At 33.7% G+C, this 20,018-nt stretch overlaps 1 long non-coding RNA gene across 1 annotated transcript in view; it reads right to left on the bottom strand.

Annotated features, from left to right (window-relative positions):
- Window positions 1–3,762: 3,762 nt before the first annotated feature.
- The window catches only part of LOC116788413, a 52,762-nt gene continuing 36,506 nt past the window's right edge, over window positions 3,763–20,018 (bottom strand). The window contains exon 3 of the long non-coding RNA XR_004357628.1: window positions 3,763–5,792. This is a non-coding gene — a long non-coding RNA (uncharacterized LOC116788413). The remainder of the gene's footprint in view (window positions 5,793–20,018) is intronic.

Below are 20,018 nucleotides of genomic sequence, written 5' to 3'. Positions count from 1 at the left end.
TTGCAAAATATTGAGTGATAAATATAAGAAGCAGAAAAGGAAAATAATGAGGGGATCCACAACTGCTTTATAATTATCAAATATTGTCAAGAATGGCAAACAGTAATATTATCACCCACTTCTTTATAATCACTCTCCCATATGACTCTTAATTTCAAGAGCACAAAGTGTCAAGAAAAGTAGTCTTATACCTGTTCACACATATGAAATTATTTTAATATTATTCATTTGTTGGCAGAGGAAAACTTGTAATTCTTTTAACTTTTACAAAGTATCTTACAAAATCAAATTAAAAAGAAAAGGCAACTTCTTTGGCAAGAAGTAAATGTTGAACATCATTTTAGTGTAACCTTCAAGTCTCAGTTGAATTGCACATAGTAAGAAAATATGTGGCTATGTTTCCAAATCAAGAATGATATTCTCTGTTTAGGAATTTGGTCTACTGTCAGTTGGGGGTTTAACTGAACATGGTCAACAGAAACTCACAAAGAGAAAATTTACCACCTTTATTTTAATTATACCTCTATTTCAAAATTTTGACCCCCAATGTATAAGTGTTTGACTGAAACAGTTATAAATTTACTCTGAATGTTTTGTCCTCTAGATTACTTTTATGCTCTTACAGACTTGAATAACCTCATCTGGAAAGTTTCAGGAAAATTTTGTCATGTATGTGTTTGCTTGCCATTATGTTACACAATTACTAGTGGGGTTAAAAACAGATCACAGAGTCTTAGAATCACTAAGGTTGAAAAAGATCCTTAAAATCATAGAGTCTTGTTATTACCCTAGCACTACCACGTCTACCACTAAACCATGTCCATGGATATCACATCTGCACAGCTTTTAAATACCTCCAGGGATGATGACTCAACCACTTCCCTGGACAGTCTGTTCCAATGCTTGACCACCCTTTCAGTGATGAAATTATTCCTAATATCCAATCTATACTTCCTCCAGAGCAACTTGAGGACATTTCTTTTCCTATCGTCATGGAGGTAGACAAAAATCAACTTCATGCAGCTCATACATTCAGTCAAACTAATTTGCAACCAAAACCAATGGCCAAAACTAGCAAAAAACAGTTGTAACCATGATGACACTCCAATGAAATTTAATAGGTTACAGGCTTGGTTTATCAGTCAGGAATACTGGTGCTACACAGACAAGAACAATGGTGCAAAATACGCATGCGCTCACACGCACAAGGAGGGCCTCTCTCTCATGGGTACCATGACTGGTATCCTGAAGGCTGGTTCGCTTCATTCAGAGTGTTAAAGGATCAATCAAGGGTATCCAGTAGAAAAATAGTCACTCACTATATAGTTGAATACTATATTATTATATAGTTGAAACTATTATATAGCTGTATTATATAGTCATTGTAGAATAGTATAGACTATTCATCTTCTTTACCCTAGCCAAAACTAACACAACTGTTTAATTTTTTTCTTTATACAAAGAAATGTAATGTTTAAAATCAGGAGTCACAAAAACCTAGTATTCTCCAGTATTCAACATAAAATTGATAAAGCCATAAAATACTATTGTTATAGAAGTGCAGTGAACTCCTCCTCCCCCAGCTTTCATTCAATAATATATACAAACACGAAAGACAAATATATTAAAATCCTGCACCGCAATTTTATAGGATGCTTTCCATTGTCTGATGATACAAATGGAGCTAAAATATTCATTATTATTATAATTTCTGTGCCAAATCATTTTAATCTGTATATTCTCACAAATTAATGGTGAGGAAAGTAGATACTGTCACTTCAATTTTACAGATAGGCTTAGAGAGAAATGTATTTGCCCATGTCTTTGAAGGGGACAGGATCTGAGGTCAATCCTCTCAAGTCTCAGGAACTAATTATTAGTTTGTCTTCTTTATAAATTGCAAAAGAAATCCTGCGTTGGCATATCTAGGGAATGAGCTCCTGTGTTTATTAACAATAGAGGTAAGTCTGCACTGAAAGAAAATTTATATTCACCCTTATTGAGAGGGACAGGTTTGTGAGGAACAGTAGAACAGCCTTTTTGTCTACTCAAGTCTTTGTATCTCAGCTGAGACTACCAAAAGAATGCTCGTTAATACTGGTGGATTTTATGATAGACCCTCTGGCAATCAGAAAGTGGAAAAGCATGGCCAGTTTATTTCGTATAACTTGTTTATTTCCTAAAAATTACCTCAAAATGGCTTTCAGTAGTTTTGGACAATCAGAAATTTGAAAGGTGTAAGTATGGATTTATCAGTGGGGGACAGGATGTAACACTGGAAATGGAAATATTAAATAATATAATAATTATTAATTTAATAATAACACAAATATTAAGTGTTTAAATATCTGATTGCTTTAGAGTTGTTCTCTTTGGAGAAGAGCAAACTTGAAAGATGGCCTTCTGTTCATCTCCCAGTTCAATTTTACAATTAGAAAGTTACATGTCTTTTTATTCCTGGGTAGATACCAAGCTTTTAAAACGAGATTTTTTCATCTTCTGCAGCTGAATAGCCATTGATCTGCCAGAGTGATTGACTCCTGATCTAGACCTGTGTGTATGTAATCAGATAGTAGATAACTTTGTAGTATCATTAAAAAAAAAAAAAAAAAAAGAAGCTTAAATTACTTAAAACTTAAATGATAGTAAAGCTTGGTATTAGAACAATCCACTTCATTTTTCCAGAAATGTACATCTTAGAATGTGAGAAAACTCTGGGGATAGCTAAGTCACAAGAATCATCTCTATATCTGTCCCATTTCTAACTCTATAAACTCTTTACCTAAAGATCTGCTAGGTCTTATGCAAGTAGCTCCTGGGACCCATAAAGAAAATCTTTTTAGAGGAATGGTTAAATTGGTTGTTAAATATTAAATGTCTACTTGTAGCATGGATTCAAGAGCCCAAGGGTTTTGAAAGAATTAAAATTGGTTCTTTCTGAATACTTATGTTACTTACCAGGATTTTAGACAGTTTTTCATCTACCCTGCTGATGGCCTTAGGGTGTGACAAAGTCAGTTAGTGTTCAGATGCAAAGAAATTCCATCAATTATTTGTGAAAATCACTTATTAAGTTCCTACAGTAGCTGGTAGATATTTGATATTTTGAAACTACTAAGTAAACTATAACATTTAATCACAACTACATAACACATCTCTTTTTCATTATGAGACCACATTTAATGTCACTTTCTATCACACATATTTAGGAATTCCATGGACTACTTAGGGTGGATAACACTAAAATAATTAACAATACATGAAACTGTTCCTACTGAGTGAAATCACATTTTGTGCTTCAGAAATAAAACATTAAAGCTAAATAAGAAATGCCTGGTACTGCAACACAGAGAGCTTCTCTACAAAGTGAGTGTGTTTCAATGACACTTCCATAGGATTCTGGCACAGAGAGCAGTCTTTCTGTCTCCTGGGTTACTTTTGGCCAAACTTAGCACAGCAACACAATAAGTGTGGGCTGTGCAGCCCATATGTAGGTTCACTACAGGTGAGAGTGCAGCTTTGTCCTTCTACCTTCCCCTACTGTCTAATATAATAAAGATTAAAGAAAATAATTGGGGATTGTAAACAATAATATTCACTCACAGGGAGAAAGTCTCTGAAGAAATGTCAGAAATGGTAATGGTAGTAATTTATGCATGGAATATGATAGTTGTCTTGAATATTTTGTGGAAAAAATAGAATTGCAAGTTTCTGTCTAAAGTGTCTTTATTAATACGAGTTCAGAATTAATGTGGCAAAGCTAAGCTATTTCATAAGTAAACTATAAAAGTTGTCAGAGGTATAAAGAAATTTAATTAAATGTGAAATTATAGACAGGGTAGGAGTAGAGGATGCTGAGTTGATAGATACACCACATTTTAGGATGCATACTTGAATAAGGATATTTTTGATGCAACATAAGTGCAATGGGCAGGAAAATAGAATTAAAATATAAAGGAAATGTTCTAACTGGAGGGTCAGTTTATATAAAAAAAGTTTTGGTGAATTTAGCACTAGGTACATTTTAGATAATTTGGTAAATAAAAGAAATGTGGAATAACAGAAAGTCTGGCACTGAAAGGAAGTGTTTTGCATAAGCCAGATTGCCTTTTTCATCTTTTGAGTATTTAGCTCTATTTCTCACTTGAACTGGCTAGTTTGGACAAACTGTGATTATCTCTATTTTTGCTCATCTCATTTTAGCTTTGACCATCTCTAAGCTGTGTCAGCGGAAGCAACACTGTCAAAGACATATTCTGCCTTTGGAGTTGTATTTTTAGATTGTGAATGATCAAATAAGAGCTAAGCTTTTCTACAGCTTTTCAACCTAGCAGTTGGGTCTGTTTCTTTTAAACTGCTTTTAAAATGATCACTGTAGATGGAATCACAAAATCACAGAATATGCTGAGTTGGAAGGGACCACAAGGATCATTGAGCCCAAGATAATGCAAGATCTGAGTATGTGGATTAGCCACACAAAGCAAGCCATTATTCAATTGCTGGGGCATTCATCTGTCACTGGTTAGATGCAAACACTCCCATGGTGTCTTCTCAGCAAGCAACCTTCTACTTACGGTCAGGAGGCATGACAAGTTTAAAGTGTATTTCCCAGAAAATGTGTGATGGATTGGAAGACTATTACACTCCGAGTACTGCCTAGAGACATGTATTTTACAAGAAGCAAATATCAGTGTAGCAATTATCTGCTGTCACTATTTGCTACAGTCTTGTCAGTACTCACACATTAAGCAAAATCAAAATAAATAATTAAAATTGTGGTATCAAGGTTTTTCCTCAAAGTTTCCTATGAAAAATAGTATCAAGGCAGAATGAACATTTTTGCATTATGAAAATTTTGTCTTGGCTTGTATGGAGCAGATGTTCCTTACATGAAACATTCAGGTTCTTATGCCTATAACTTTGTGTACCTAGAACCAACCCTGGAGGAATATTTGAAGTAATGGTACTTGTAAGGAGAGGTAGAATATTTTACATGTGAAAGTTTCTCAAATGAGCAGTGCAGGCATACTTGATACTGTTTGGTTGCATAAAAGGAAACTTGATTAACCGCTGTAGAGATCTCAGAGGACTTGTCACAGAGATGGTACTTCTAGCATATTACCTAACTGGTCTAAATTCATCAGTGGAACTAGTTCTAGTTGCATGTAAAACTCTGATAATAATCCTGTGTGATACAGCTCGTTCTTCTTACATTATATTCCACTTATTATTTATGTTTAGGATGATTTGGGGGGGGGGGGGTTGCTTTTCCAGAATGTCGTTGGACTCTGGCAACCCAATAGGTGAGCAGACAGAAAATCAGGCAGTTTGTTGTTCACAGTCTTTCTGTATTTATTCAGTAATTCATCAAAACCAATCTATTTTTGCAAAACGCTTCCGTTTGGCAGATAAGTATTTTGTGACAAAAGTTCAGTTTAATCAGAAAAATCCTGTTTAGTTCTATTCGTTATATGGTAGGAGAGAGACAAAACAGATGCATTTCAGTCTACTAATCACAGAGCATGACTGGATAAGTTTCAATCATGTCTCTATCCTTTTTGTCTTAATTGCTGTTACTAATACTAAGATGGTAGCTATGAAACCTGCAGACTGCATTGCAACTTTTTATATTGACAGCTGTTGTTTTCAAAATTAGCACTACGTACTTAACATCTTATATGTGGAACACCATCTTCTGAGCAAATGTTGCTCAAGTGTTCTTTGCAGACATCATTGGCAGGTCACTTAAACTTCAAATGATTCCTCGTTATGGTTATGGTGGTTGATAGCATCTGAAATACACACAAAAAATAATACATTTGTAAATAAAATTAGGGCTCAGGTCAAGACAGCATTTATGATCTTAGAATTTGAAATGACCGTAAGTATAAGATTGCAGAGGTATAAATGTATATAAATCTTTTCTTGAATTAATGACTAAATTCTTAAAGTACAATCAGCAAATGAAACATCTAAATTGTGCACTGAATCTAATAAATAGAACAGCTGTGACCAAATATGTAGCTTACCAGTTTCTGGCTGGTATGGAGTTAATTTTCTTCCTAGCACCTGGTACGGTTCTGTGTTTTGAATTTAGTATAAGACTAATGTTGATAACACACTGATGTTTTAGGTGTTGCTAGGTAGCACTTACCCTAAATCAAGGACCACATTCTGCCAGTGAGAAGGTGCACAAGAAGCTGGTAGGGAGTATGGCCAGGAGAGCTGACTCAAATTAGCCAAGAGGATATTCCATAATATAGACCATCATGCTCATTATACAAGCTGGAGGGAACTGGCTGGGAGATACTAGTTGCTTCTGGCTAGGCATCAGTCACCAGGTGTTGAGCAATTGTGCTGTGCATCAATTCTTTTTCTTGGGTTTTATTCCTCTGCATCATTTTCCTTTATTAATATTATTATTATCATCATCATTATTATCACCATCATCATCACCATGATCATCATCAATCAATCATCATCATCATTTACATTTTACTTTATTTCAATTATTGAATTATTCTTATCTCAACCCATACTTTTTTTCCATTCTCCTCCCCATTGCACTGGAGAGAGGCAGAGTGAGTAGTTGGCTACGTGGTACTTATTTGCTAGCTGGGGTTAAACCATGAAACCTAATAAGAATAGCTGAAAAGAATAAACATAATTTCTTTATTATTTTTATTAAAATAGTAAATTTTTATTTTTAATAATATTTTTAATAAAATTGTTGGCATTCTCAGCAGTGACAATGCCTCAGATTTAACTATTCTGCTGAGGTTTTTTGTGGTTTTATTTCATTACTGGGCTTTTGTTTAGTTAGAAGGAGTTTTTGTGAGAAAATACCTGTCATCAAAAGGAAAACTGTTCAAGAAAACATATGTGAGCCCACCCAAACCCTTCTCTTTTTTTCTTTTTTTTTTTTTTTTGCCTTAGGAAGAGATCTATTCTGGAATATCCAAGAACTGCACGGTTAGAACATTTGAGGGAAACAAGAAACTGAATTTCAACTTACTGCTTTGCTCTTGAACCATCACCGCTCTCTGCAAATGATCTAGTCACTTTGAAACATAGCAATGTTTTGCTTTTGCTCAAGTATACGGTAAAATATAGTTAATGTGCTGGTATTATCATTTTAAAGCTTTGGCTACAAAGGAAATGCATGAGAAAATAGTACCTTTTTGGGATATACACTTGTCCAGCTGGTGTAGAGACATTTGATATAGCCTGAGGGCAGCTTTCCACAGTCACAGCTCTGAATAACTTTCAAGCAGCACTGCAGAAGAAACAAAAAATCAAGATTCCCTAATGTTGTTCCCAATATTCAAAGAAACTAACAAAAAAGTAGTATGTAAAGAAATATCTCTGTGAAACTCGATAAATTGGTACAAGTCATCTGACTAGCACTTTTTTTTTTCCTTCAATCTAAAGCCTACTTTTTGATTTTATGCACTTAGTCTCTGTTGCTGATTTGTTGTTGTTTTTAATAAAAAGTTGAATTCGTGACAACACTTTTTTTCCTTTTCCTTGACTTACGAGTGGGTGAAACATGAAGAAACAGAAAGACAAATGGAAAGGGGGAGAGAAATACAAGTTTGACTCTATTAAACCTTAATTTCTTTCTTTGTTTAAATCTGGAACCTAAATTTATTCCAGCTCTTGGCTGAAGCGTAAAGAATGCAGAAGAAATTTTTAACCAAACAGCCCTCATCCTTTCTGCTGAATGGTATGGACTTCCATTTACAATTTCTACTTTATGGTAAAACAAACAAAGGTTGCACTAGAAGGAAATAAACGGTATTTTCATTTAGCCACTTTAATTTTTTTCTTGGAAGTTCATTTGTATTCATTTCCCTCTTCTAATGCAAGGGGATAGGGTTAGTTTCCTAGTATGCCTATAATCATCATAGATTATCCTCAGGTGTACAAGACCCACAAGTATCTTCCAGTTCAACTCCTGGCCCTGCACAGGACAGCCCCATGTGCCTGAGAGCATTGTGCAAACATTTCTTGAACTCCATCAGGCCTGGTGCTGTGACCCCTTCCCTGGGGGGCTGTTCCAGTCCCCAGCCACCCTCTGGGTGAAGAACCTTTTCCTAATATCCAGCCTAAATCTCTCTGAGACATCTTCATGCCATTCCCTCAAGTCCTGTCACTGGTCACCACAGGGAAGAGATCAGTGTCTGCTGCTCCACATCCCCTCAGGAGGAAGTTGTAACTGCAATGAGGTCTCCCCTCAGTCTCCTCTTCTCCAGCCTGAACAGACCTTATCTGCTCTTCATATGACTTTCCCTCAAGGCCCTTAATGGACAGGTACATTGGTATGAATAGAAGAGGATTCAACTATATATAATAAACATATTGTTTAGCCATTAAATTGACTATTTACTATTTTTCTTGAGTTCCTTTTTTGAAACTTACGTAAATTTTGTCTATTTTGTTCAGTAAGAGAAACTTACATACTTAAAATACTTAGAGAGAAAACAGATGGTACAGCGACCCTGAGATTAGCTCAACTGGTTAGAGTACGGTGCTAATAATGCCAAGGTCATGAGTTTAATGCCTATATAGGCCATTCACTCAACAGTTGGACTTGATGATCCTTGTGGGTCCCTTCCAACTCAGAATATTCTGTGAATTATAAAGCTCTTATAATTATGCTAAAAATGTAGTTCTCTGGTTGATCTGGGAATCCAAAAGGAAAAACTAATTTATTTTATATCCATGAATGGGAAAGTTCATTAAACTTCAGGCCTGGGAAACAATTTAGTATTGACTGTGGTTAAGACCAGAGGGCTAAGAACTGGAAGGCTTGGCTACCATATTAAATTCTTGTGCAAATTTGCTCTGTGACCCTGGAAAAATTAATTAATTTACATTCTATAGCTCAAATCTAGTCAATTTTTTAAAGTCAGTCACTTAAATCAAAAGAAAAATAATTTAGTTTCCTGATCATTTGAGTTTAACTACATTTAGCTAATGTGGATGAGAATTGCTACTGCTGGCTTTTCTCTCTTAAAATAAACTCTGTTTTTCACCAGCTTATATATAGAGAGAGATATCATTATAAGGCCTCAGACTTCAAACCACAGAAGTCTGACGTTGTTAGTTAATGACTTTTTATTTGAGATTTAATACCCTGAGTTTTTTTAAATCTTGATATTAATCAAGGTAGAATGTTAATAAAGGCTTTCTGATATTTTCAGAAGTAACTACAGCTGGTTTAATTACATTTTACTGAAACTAGATGCAACCTTTCTAAAATTTTGCAACCATGTTGGGAGTTGGAAGGAAATGATCTTTAAAGTCCCTTCCAACTCAAGCTATTCTATGATTTTATGATTTTCGCTGTCACAAAAGATTTCTTTAGCAGGCTTTGACCTAATTGGGGCTTTAGGTTTGGGTTCGGGTTGGGGTTTTTTATTTTTTGTTTCTCTGTTTTTAACTTCTGAGTACTGTAAAACAACTCTCTCATTCTAGTGAATTAATTTTTATTAAATGATGAGTGTGTTTCTGGGAGATTCCTTTACATGAGAAGTGATGCATTCATGCATTTTATTAATATATCTAGGACTACTATAAGCCCTAGTTTATAACATTCTATAAGGTTCTGCAGTATATAGACAGTAAAAACTTTTGAGAAAGCTTTTTTTTTCTCTGTTGTTTATCCTTTTCACTATTTCATCCAATTTTGTGGTAGGTATCATCTCTACAAATCAAACTGGGCCTTCACTCTGGGTTTGTTTTTTTTTTTAAATCTCCTCTAAGAGTAAACATGTAAAATCTGCTGTACTGTAACACAGAAAACTTGTTTTATTGAAGTACTTTATTTTAAAAGGTCAGAACAAAGAATGAGAACCAGATCTTATACAGTGATGGAAACTTAACATTTGTCTCACAGTAACAGCCAACATCTTCATTATTTACAATACATAGGAAATAGAAGTAACCTCAGTTACACAGAAAATTCTGTTCTGTTTCTTAAGAAAAATATTGGCTAAAATACTCCAAATAAAACCTGAAATAGCTAATTCATGAAACACAAATCCAGGCATACTGTTGTGATTGTTGAATAGGATTTGGTTATTATCCACTACTGACAATTCTTCACATATAAATATACAGAAAGCATAGAGAGATTTTGCAATATATAGCAAAAAATATCTTCTGTTTTTAAGGAGCTGATAGATGAATCATAAAAACATCCATACATGATTTCTTTCATTCTTAGTCATAGTCTTCTGGAAAACAAGCTGATATTTATAGGATAAGGATTTCAGGGAATGCAGGGTATTGAAAGAGCAAAGCTGTGTGTTCCATTTTTTGGCATGCTTTTAAGTGTGGAAGCATGAAAACTGGTACCTTGGCTATTTATTGGTCAAAAACAATAAATTAAGAAATGTTTAAACAGATTACCTAGTCCCACTGAAGCTAAAAACTTTTCCATTGGTTTTAATGCAGCTGAGACTTCATCTGAAATTCTCAGCTTTCAAATCTTAAGATATTTCCATGTTAACTCAGTCTTCAAAAGAAAACTATGTCATACCATGTGCCTGAGAGTATCATCCAAACACTTCTTGAACTCAGACAGCCTTGGTGATGTGACTCTTTCCCTGGGGAGCCTGTTCCAGCACCCAGCCACCAGTAACAGTATTACTAACCCATCAATGTAAAAACCCTTCAACCATCATAATGCATTTAAACCTGTGCACCATGGAGTACATTCAGAAATGATATCAAGATAGCATGTATATGATATCCATAAGCACTAGATAGCCTCCGAGACAGCTCCAAGGCATAAACAATCCATAAAGATTGAAGAAATTCCAATTCACATCAAACCTTTCCAGACAAGGAGTGTCTTGTATGAATCTGGAGGAATAAGATTCAATGAATTTGGAGTTGAGCAGTGGTAAACTCAGGTTATAGTTGTGTTTTGTCTTCAATAAAGCCTAGTTTGGCTCTAAATAGTTACGTGGAATTGAATTTTGGGAGCTTCAGGTAACCAGAAAAATGCTAAATGCTACTCCAGGCTATGTTTTATTAATTTGCTTTTCTGTGATTATAAAACAAACATTTAATTTGTTTCAAAAATCTTAGTTGGTTCTTTTAATTCTCCAGACCATATGATCAGTTCAATACTGTATGTAATACTCAGTAGCACTCATGAGGTGGCTGCTAAACCATCCTCTGTAAGGTTTTTCTACATTTTGCTGCATATCTCACTTTAAGAGTCTGTTGCATAGATGCTTTGATTCATTTTAACACTGAGGTATTGTTTCACATTGTGTTTGATTACAGCTCAATCAATACTAGTTAATTTCCCATTGTCTTTATCTGAAATAGTATATTTCATGTATGTATCCACCATAACATTCAGCTATAACATTTTAATGTATTTCTTTTAACTTTGGATTCACTAGTCTTGCTCTTTGTAGGATTATCTATATGCCTTGGGTCTGTGCCAATTTCTTCAGCTCTGAAAGGAAATGGCATAGCTTGAGATGACAGGTTGCTTTCTTTCAACATTCCCTTTCTGTGTTTGTCCATTAATTTCACGTTTCACATTATAGTTTCACATTATTATTTCACATATTGTGAATTCGCATTCACGATATACAGTCATAATATGAGCTCTTATTAGTATGGGTTAATTTATATCTTTTGAAACTGACCATTTTTTGCCACCTATATCATTGAAGTTCCCCATTTTATAGAATTGTATTATAGAAATTCCAGTTTAATTCCCCTCTTGTAGACTCATGTGCCATCACTTCACATTTAGTTACATTTATGATCCAAGTCAAACAAATTGAGTGACATTCAGCTCTATCTTTAAAGGTAATAGTTCCATATTAATTTTCTATACCAGTATATTTACCCAAGTTTTAAACAAATTAAATGTTATTTTTAGAGTTTAAATCCAGTAGTGTAATTTCACATGGTTTCAGAGCTGACAAGCTGTTATTATAGATTCAATTTCTATCTTTCATTGAAAAGATGTAAGATCAGTAGTTGCTTCTCTCTTCAGTTTATTGTTTGAAGTTGTAGATAGTCTGACAAATACTTCTAAGTTATTTTATCCTAGGGAGCTTTATATGAAGCATGATGAGTTTTATTCTTCAAAATGCTCATTGCAACATTGAAAGTTGCTTATAGCTCATGTTTAAACTCTGCTTACTCTGTGGACCAGATCCACTCCAAGTTAAAGGATTGTATTTCTATGGATTTACAGTACAGTCCAAAATAAATATCTATTCCACAGTATTGTATGAGATGATATTGTTAAGATTCCTATAATATCTTTAAATAAAAAAATAATTTATCTTTTCTATCATGTTTTGCATTGTAGATGCCACAGGACAGAGATTAATTTTTGCTTGAAGTGCAAGTGCTTGAATATTACTGTTATAACTGCATTGGGATTTCTTGGGTTTTGCTGAAATGAAACTCCCAACAACATTATTTTGTGAAATTATAATTTTTACAATTTTAAACTGAATTATTTTATTTAATAATTTTGCACGACTGATTTCAGCAGCATAGTATTATTAATTCCAATTAAGATAATTCTCACTAATGAAATATGAAACACATGTCAGTCAGATTGCAGTTAGCAGCTTCACTTTCTGTAATTTGTTCCAAATGTCAGTCTGCTTATGTTTTACTCTTTTTACATTATTTCTATTTCATCAAAATGCAACCAATTCTCTAGCTAAGATAAATTCATTCAGAGTCAAAGGTAGTAAAAAAATTCAAAATTCAGATTGCAAAATAATGAGTTTTCATGTTGATATAGCATATGACATATGCACATGCACAAAACTTATTCTTTTACTTTCTGTGAAGAGGTGTTTTAAACACCAAAGAAAAAATTTGAACTTCTGTGACCTGATTTTCATATTATATGTTTGATATTAATTAACTATAGCAATTCCACTTGGGAAATGATATTGTATTTATGCAGGTTAAAAAACATATGACAGAGTCAGACAATTGCACAACAAAGCAATTATATCAGTTCATTATTTATGATATGGGATTATTTTGTGAAAAATGTCAAATACTATAAGTAGAATGTGTGCTTCAGTGTTTTAAAATAAGATGTGTGTGTGTCACACTATATTTCAAAGTAGTGAACACTGATGGAAGAGAATTCCTCAGTCACATTCACTGAAGAACAGGGCTAACGAATGTGACTAAGAGGTCACAGGTGGTAAAGCCAACTCATAGGCCAACTCAATACAGCTCAGGTGGTCACTGATTAACATGGGAGAAGGTAAAACAAAACCCAGAAACTTCATCCCTCATATCAAGACTTCCACACCTTAGTAAATCACTTTCCTTATATATACATACTTGAATCAATTTAAATTTTCTAGTAAAAATTGCTGGAAAAAAAGGCGTAAAGACAACACTACATATTAAAGTAGCCCATATGACACACAAAAGTGTGATTCAGTAAGGTGTTTATATGACTGGAGCTGCTAGAACTGCTGTATTGCTGCTTGGTTGTTTCAAATTTTTTTTGGCCACCCTTTTCTGAGGCAGCTGTATAAGCAAGAACTTAGAAGGAAATAATTTCATTATCAAAGACACTTGAGCTTATGCTTCGTAAAACTTCTCCATTTTACCTGTCTTCTGAATTTATGAGACACCAAATGTGGTTAGCAAAGTAATTTGAAGTAATGCTATAGCTTAAATGCAAAGGTAGTAGTTAAACTTGAAATAATTTCAGAGGCAGTAGATCAATGTGGCATCCTATAATGAGCTAAAAGGTTATGAAGCATATGTGAATCACTAATGTTAATTTTTTATTTACATTGAAATATTTGTATTTGGATACTTCAGAGCAGTGATCTACCTCTAGCTGTTATTTAACAACTCCTTTTTAGCCCCATCTAGCCCTCTCATAGGTTCTTTTAAGGCATATGCCTCCAAAGATATTTCTACAATGCTCAGATATTATGTAAATTCATTACATAGGTAGAAGGATGCTTAACAACAGAATTATATTTATTTCATTGCTCAAGTAAAATACTTCTGTCTTCACTATTATACAAGGAGACTAGTACTGTATAATCCTACCTGGGCAACATGAAGAAAATCAACGGGCCAGAGCCACTTCCTGAGGTACTAAAGAAGTGATGTGTTTTACGAGAAAGGGAAGAGCATTCTTCATGTCCTTCAAGGGCAACCAATCCTCATTAGCCCAGTCTGCAACCTGATAAAAATTTGAATATGTTGAATTAGTCATAATTTTTTCCAGCAGACTTTCTTTCATTTTAGATTTTGTACCTCATAAATTTTACAGTAAGCCTGAACAAATTCCCACAATTAATATAGCAGTCAGTAATGGTGCTTAATAATGGTTTCAGTAATAGCCAGAATTATAGATACGAACCTGAATTTCTTCAACTTTTTTTGCTGTAAAGAAATAGCTGTCCTTGCTAAAACTATATCTGATTCTTACCTGAAATTAATGAATATAGGTTTGGTTGGGGTTCTACACGAGACCACAAATAAAAATGGAATTAATTAAACATCTGTAGAAGTTGGCATTTGAGACAGCATCTAACCTTATGCATCAAGAAGATTCTTACAGAAGTGTTGCTGCTATTACAAAATCTTCAAAGGTAAAATTCTACCTCACCCCACCTTGCTTTGTCTTAGTACCACTGTCATCTTTAGCAGTGTTTTAGACTAAAAACATATGAAATATCCTCACTAAATCTCAAATGTTATACCATGATCTGAGACATTAATATTTTTTTAAAAATCAGCATATATTCATAACAGTTCACAGGTACTGAAGGAAATAATACAGACACCAAATTTTGCTCCTGCTATTTAACTCACAGACCTGCCTTTCACAATGCCTTAATGCTGTTATTTTGCTATGTGCCATCAGGTGACAGAAATGGCAAAGCATCTGCATAATTACAGCATTGACTTCCTTTATATAGTGACCTATGATGGGAAAAAACCCACTTTTTTCATTATTTTGGGAATACTTTGTTGACCTGTACCCTTAATCTTGGTTGGGGGTAAGGAGCAGTGGAACTTCTAAACTACCTATGCAGCTCAGATGCGTATTTCCTGAATATGTCTACCACAGCTGATATACAGTCATGCAAAATGCTCTCCAAGTCTTATATTAGGATGATTTTCAGAAGAACTTTGTAAAATAAAAAGCCTTGTGGTATTGAGCAGATCATAAATACCACTTTAGCTGAAGGAGGTAACATAGTTTCTTCGTTAGAAAAAACATTTGTTAAATATAAAAAATTTTCTGAACCCCTGGGTGGACAATAAAAAAAGATGTAATGAAAGTTGAAAGTCAGTTGCCGGAAGGAAGGGAATACGTTTCTATGATCTATCAGAAGACACTGAGATGTGATGTCAATTTTCAGGTTTAGTTCTCGTATTTGATATCCACTTGGACATTAAATCCAATTCTTTGAGTGTCACCGTCCAGCCAATTCCTTATTCACCAAGTGGTGCACCCATCAGATCCATGTTTCTCCAGTTTAGAGACAAGGCTGTCCCTTTAGTGGATGAAAGTGCACACAGGAAAATGAAGCCTAGTGATGTATTGTGCACAAAGCCATTTTGCCGAATTACTCATAGAATTATGATTCAGTTAGGAGAACATTTTTCTTTCTCAGGTGTGAAATTCCATGTAAATTGAAAGGAAGCCTTAAAAATAGTAGTGGGTGCAATTATATTCGTAATATGTCAGATAATCATGTAATTTTTCAATGACAAATTAATTAGTGTTATTTTTCATATGAACACTTTAATTGTTTTCCTCTGAGGATTTCTGAATGATTCCAAGAACATATAATTAGGCCTCTAAACAACCATTTGAGGTAATCATTGTCTTTCTCTACTCACAGGAAACTGAGGTACCAAGTCGTGAAATTATATTTCTGCTAACACACACTGAGTGAGGAAAAATCAAAGTATGGATTTTTTCTTAGTGTTAGAACACAGGATATTTTCACTTATAGTGTTTATATAAAAATAGGATAACTTTTAGGCTTCAAGCAAATTTCCTAAGTTGAACAACCCTAAAAGAAATAAGTATACAGCACAGCTCTATTCTTAGCAGACATCACTTAGCACTTTTTCTCATCTACAAAATGTATTAATCTAGTAATTTCTGATGACCATTTTATTGTTTGCACATAAAGAGAGAGCCATTATTTACATGATCTAATTCTTTCTCCTGCTGTCTTGACTTGTATCCAAATACTGACGTCCTTGAAAATAGTTTACTAATTTTAATATGATGAAAATGAAATCAAAATTCATCAAATCAAATCAGTTTCTACTATAGAACTGATGGTCAAGTACATGAGAGTTATATATCCTTTAGTCATTAAAAAGGTATATTTTATGCCAATTATAGGAAGTATGTAGTATTTGCTTAATATTACTAATGACATCCAATCTGTCAGTTTTCAATTACAATTTCTCACATATCTAGTAAGTTACCCATTTATACATTAATCAGGTAATTATGCAGTGGTAGAAAAAAACCTGAAAATTTGGTCCACAATCAGCGTGCTGCAGGATGACTGATTATGACACCATATTTCCTAATTAGCAGGAAAATTCTGCTTGGCTAATGTCTCTGCCTGACACATTATTACAACCTGATTTTTGTTAATTTTTCATCATGATCGGTAGTCCTTAAAGGACCTTCATTCTTCTGCTTCAGATCTCTCTTCTGCCATTCTTTCACCTGAGTTTGACCTCTGAGACTTATGGTATATGTATCTTAAATATAAGTCTTGATGAAAGAATCCCTAGCTATACAAAAGAATTCTATTTTTATAATAGACCTTTTCCAGTTATTGGACTCAACTGTATGTCTTTATAAGAAGAGACCTACGATTAAAACGCACATGCAATTCTCAGTTCTTCAATCCGAGTAAATGTAGCAACTTAACAAAGAAAGTTTATGAATAGATTCCTTTCAGCAAAACACCTAGAAAAGTGCGAAATTTTAGGTGTGTCATGAATTTGAAAAACTACGTAGGTTCTCCTCTGAGAATTCACATTATGTTCAATGCTCTGGTGTTTATTACCTTTACTCAAAGGCATGTTTGTTTAAAAAAAAACACCATAAATGGTAGGAAAGATGGATACTTCAAAGTATCTTCAATGTTTAAGTACAGAGGCTTCTAAAAAAATAGAAATTATCTTCTATTCTCTCTATAATTTCCACAATGATTTAAAATGGCATTGAAAATGGGAATTAAAAATACAAGTAGGACTTAAATTGCAGAAATTCATAGAATTTAGTATTTTTCCAGGAAACACCAATTACTAACTGGCTACAGAAACCCAGATGACAAAGAGTGATGTTTTAAGGATGTTTTATGTATATATATAACAATCTTTTCATCATAGTTTTTAATTGGCTATGTATTTTTTAATGGAAAACAAATCTAAATGTGTCTTCAGCTATTTTTAAGATTTCTGATTAACCACAGTTAATTTTCAGTTTAAATGTTCAAGAGAATTCAAATAGTCTATAGTACTATTAACCCATTGAACAGCTTAATTATTGCAGTTTTATATCTAGTTCCATTTGTTATTTTATTTCTTTGTCTCATTCTTGGGATATGGAAATATTTATTTTTTTTAATTCTAAAACAAATAAATATAGAAAAAATCATTGAAAGCACTGAAATATTACAGTCAAGAAGGATTTTGATTTTCAGACTGAATTAATTATATATTTTGGTTAACTTAAGGATTTAAAAAGAAAACAGAAATATATGCATATGCAATTGAAACTCAGGTTTTGTTAACACAGAAATGTTTATAGGAAATTCAAATACTGAAGAGCATCAACATCTGGCAATAGGGAATATAAAAATTAATAAATTTTGATTTTTGCTTATAGTAATTTACAGTAGTGAAAGTTTAAACCAAATGGGCTGGGATTTTATGTCTACGCTTTTTTTTTTTTAAATAAAAATAAACACTGGGACAATTGAAATATGTCTTTGTTTCAGAAGCATTTGATGTGGTTGTAGAAACCACTTCCCTTACAACTCCCCCTTGTGAAATCACAAAGGGCCACACTCTCTATTTGCTTTAGCTTAAGATGAGGCATATTAGCTGAATGAATTCAGATGAACCACAGACTATGTTCTCTCATCAGAAAGGACTGATGAGTACTTTTTCCACACCCAGAAGATGGGAAGGTGAAATAAGTAAAACTTTGGCAATGGCTGATGTTACATATACTTTATCTCATTCAAAAAAAGACATAATGCACAAGTTCTGAAGGAAGCACTGAAAAAAGAAGGTACGTGACAAACAGAAAAGTTTACTAATGAATCACCTACTGTATGTTATTAAAATCAAACTAAGACCCTAAAAAGGACACCAAGAATAACAAAAACACAATTAATTTAAGCTTTGTTCTCATTAAGCTCCCATAATTACACTTTCAAGATGATGTGGGGGTCAAGCCATTTGAAACATGATTTCTGTCACTGAAACTATTTTAAGGAAGGTCAGACTGAGCATCTTAAATGTTAACAAGATACATACACATTTGGCTGGAAATGAACAAAAAAAGCACAACTCCTTTCAAAAGGATTGCTGCAAAGATACTTTTTTTTTGCTTACAGTGTTGAATTTGGTTTTCATCCATTATATTTACAACAAGATTGGAAAGAAAAAATATAAGCAAGGGGAAAAATAGATTCAGAATTTAACTCAGTGATGCTAATGCTCCCCCTGTAATACTGCATTTGAAACTGTACAAAGGAAACCCATTGAACTGTTTTGAATAAATTTTGCTGAATGAAAGATTAGATTCTGTTAATGGGCAGGGCATTTCAGACTTGATCTGAAGCTGGGGAATGGATCAACGTCACAAGAGTCAATCCTATCTTTCCTGTAGTCTTTAGAATTTGTAGCTTTATGTGTTTGAAATGAAGATACAAGGAAAAGATGCCCTAGTGTTCTCCTACACTTATAACTTCATGGTTCAATTCTAAATAAATAACAGAAAAATAAAAGAACCTAAAATATATAGCTTCTATTTAATTTGTCATATTTTAAAAGATCTGTGTTCTCCTCCACAATTTTATTATTCTGTCAATACAACAGTAAGATGGCAGAATAAAGAAATTTAAAGTAGCAATTCCTATAAAAAGTATGTTTCCTGTAAAATCTTATTGGTGTTATAGGCTCAACTTCCTTCTGACATTACAGGTGAAATAACTCTGTGCACCAAAGTGAACCATGCAGGCAATCAGGCCTAACCACCACAGGGGTGGTTAGAATAGTTCTTTAGAACTATTCTATCTCTGACTCCTCCAGTCCTGATTCTCAAGGGAACCTTTTTAAAATACTTCCAAAAATGAAGCTTTTATAGATCTGGAAGCTAGAAATCTTGAATTCCATAGAATTAACATCAGTTTTTATATTCCAATACAATTCTCTCTCTGATTCATCTCTGTTATACAAGTTCGGAAACCTCTTTTCTCTCTTTTCCAAGTGAGTTAACAATGTAACACTTGTCTCCTTGATAACACACTTCTCTTTTCTGGTGTTGTTCTTCAATCCTTCCTCTTTCATTATCTAAAACAGGCAGGTTGAGCTAAGAACGGTAGTGTCTTGTTCTGTGTTCAGTCTGGATTTTTCTCATTCTTGTCAAACCTGAGTAAAGTACTGTGACCTTGGAAGCTTTTTTTTGATCCAACTGTATGGATGTTATATAAACAAACAAACCAAAACACAACCCCTTTCTTCTGGTAGATTTTTTCTGTCTTGTATCTGTACTCCATGTGACTGCAAGATCATGACTACAACAATTGAAAACTAGTATAACTCAAAAAACATTTCAGAATTATTTAGTACCTCGATGCTATCCTAGGCAATAACTGGAATATAACCATGCAAAGAGAATATTGAAACCACACAAATGTTACTACAAGACCTTCAAGCAGTTGCCAATTTTTATTTTTGTACTTTATTTTTTATCT

This window comes from Chiroxiphia lanceolata, chromosome 6 (assembly GCF_009829145.1).
Source record: "Chiroxiphia lanceolata isolate bChiLan1 chromosome 6, bChiLan1.pri, whole genome shotgun sequence".
Lineage (NCBI taxonomy): Eukaryota > Metazoa > Chordata > Aves > Passeriformes > Pipridae > Chiroxiphia > Chiroxiphia lanceolata.
This window is presented reverse-complemented; position numbering and strand designations above follow the sequence as displayed.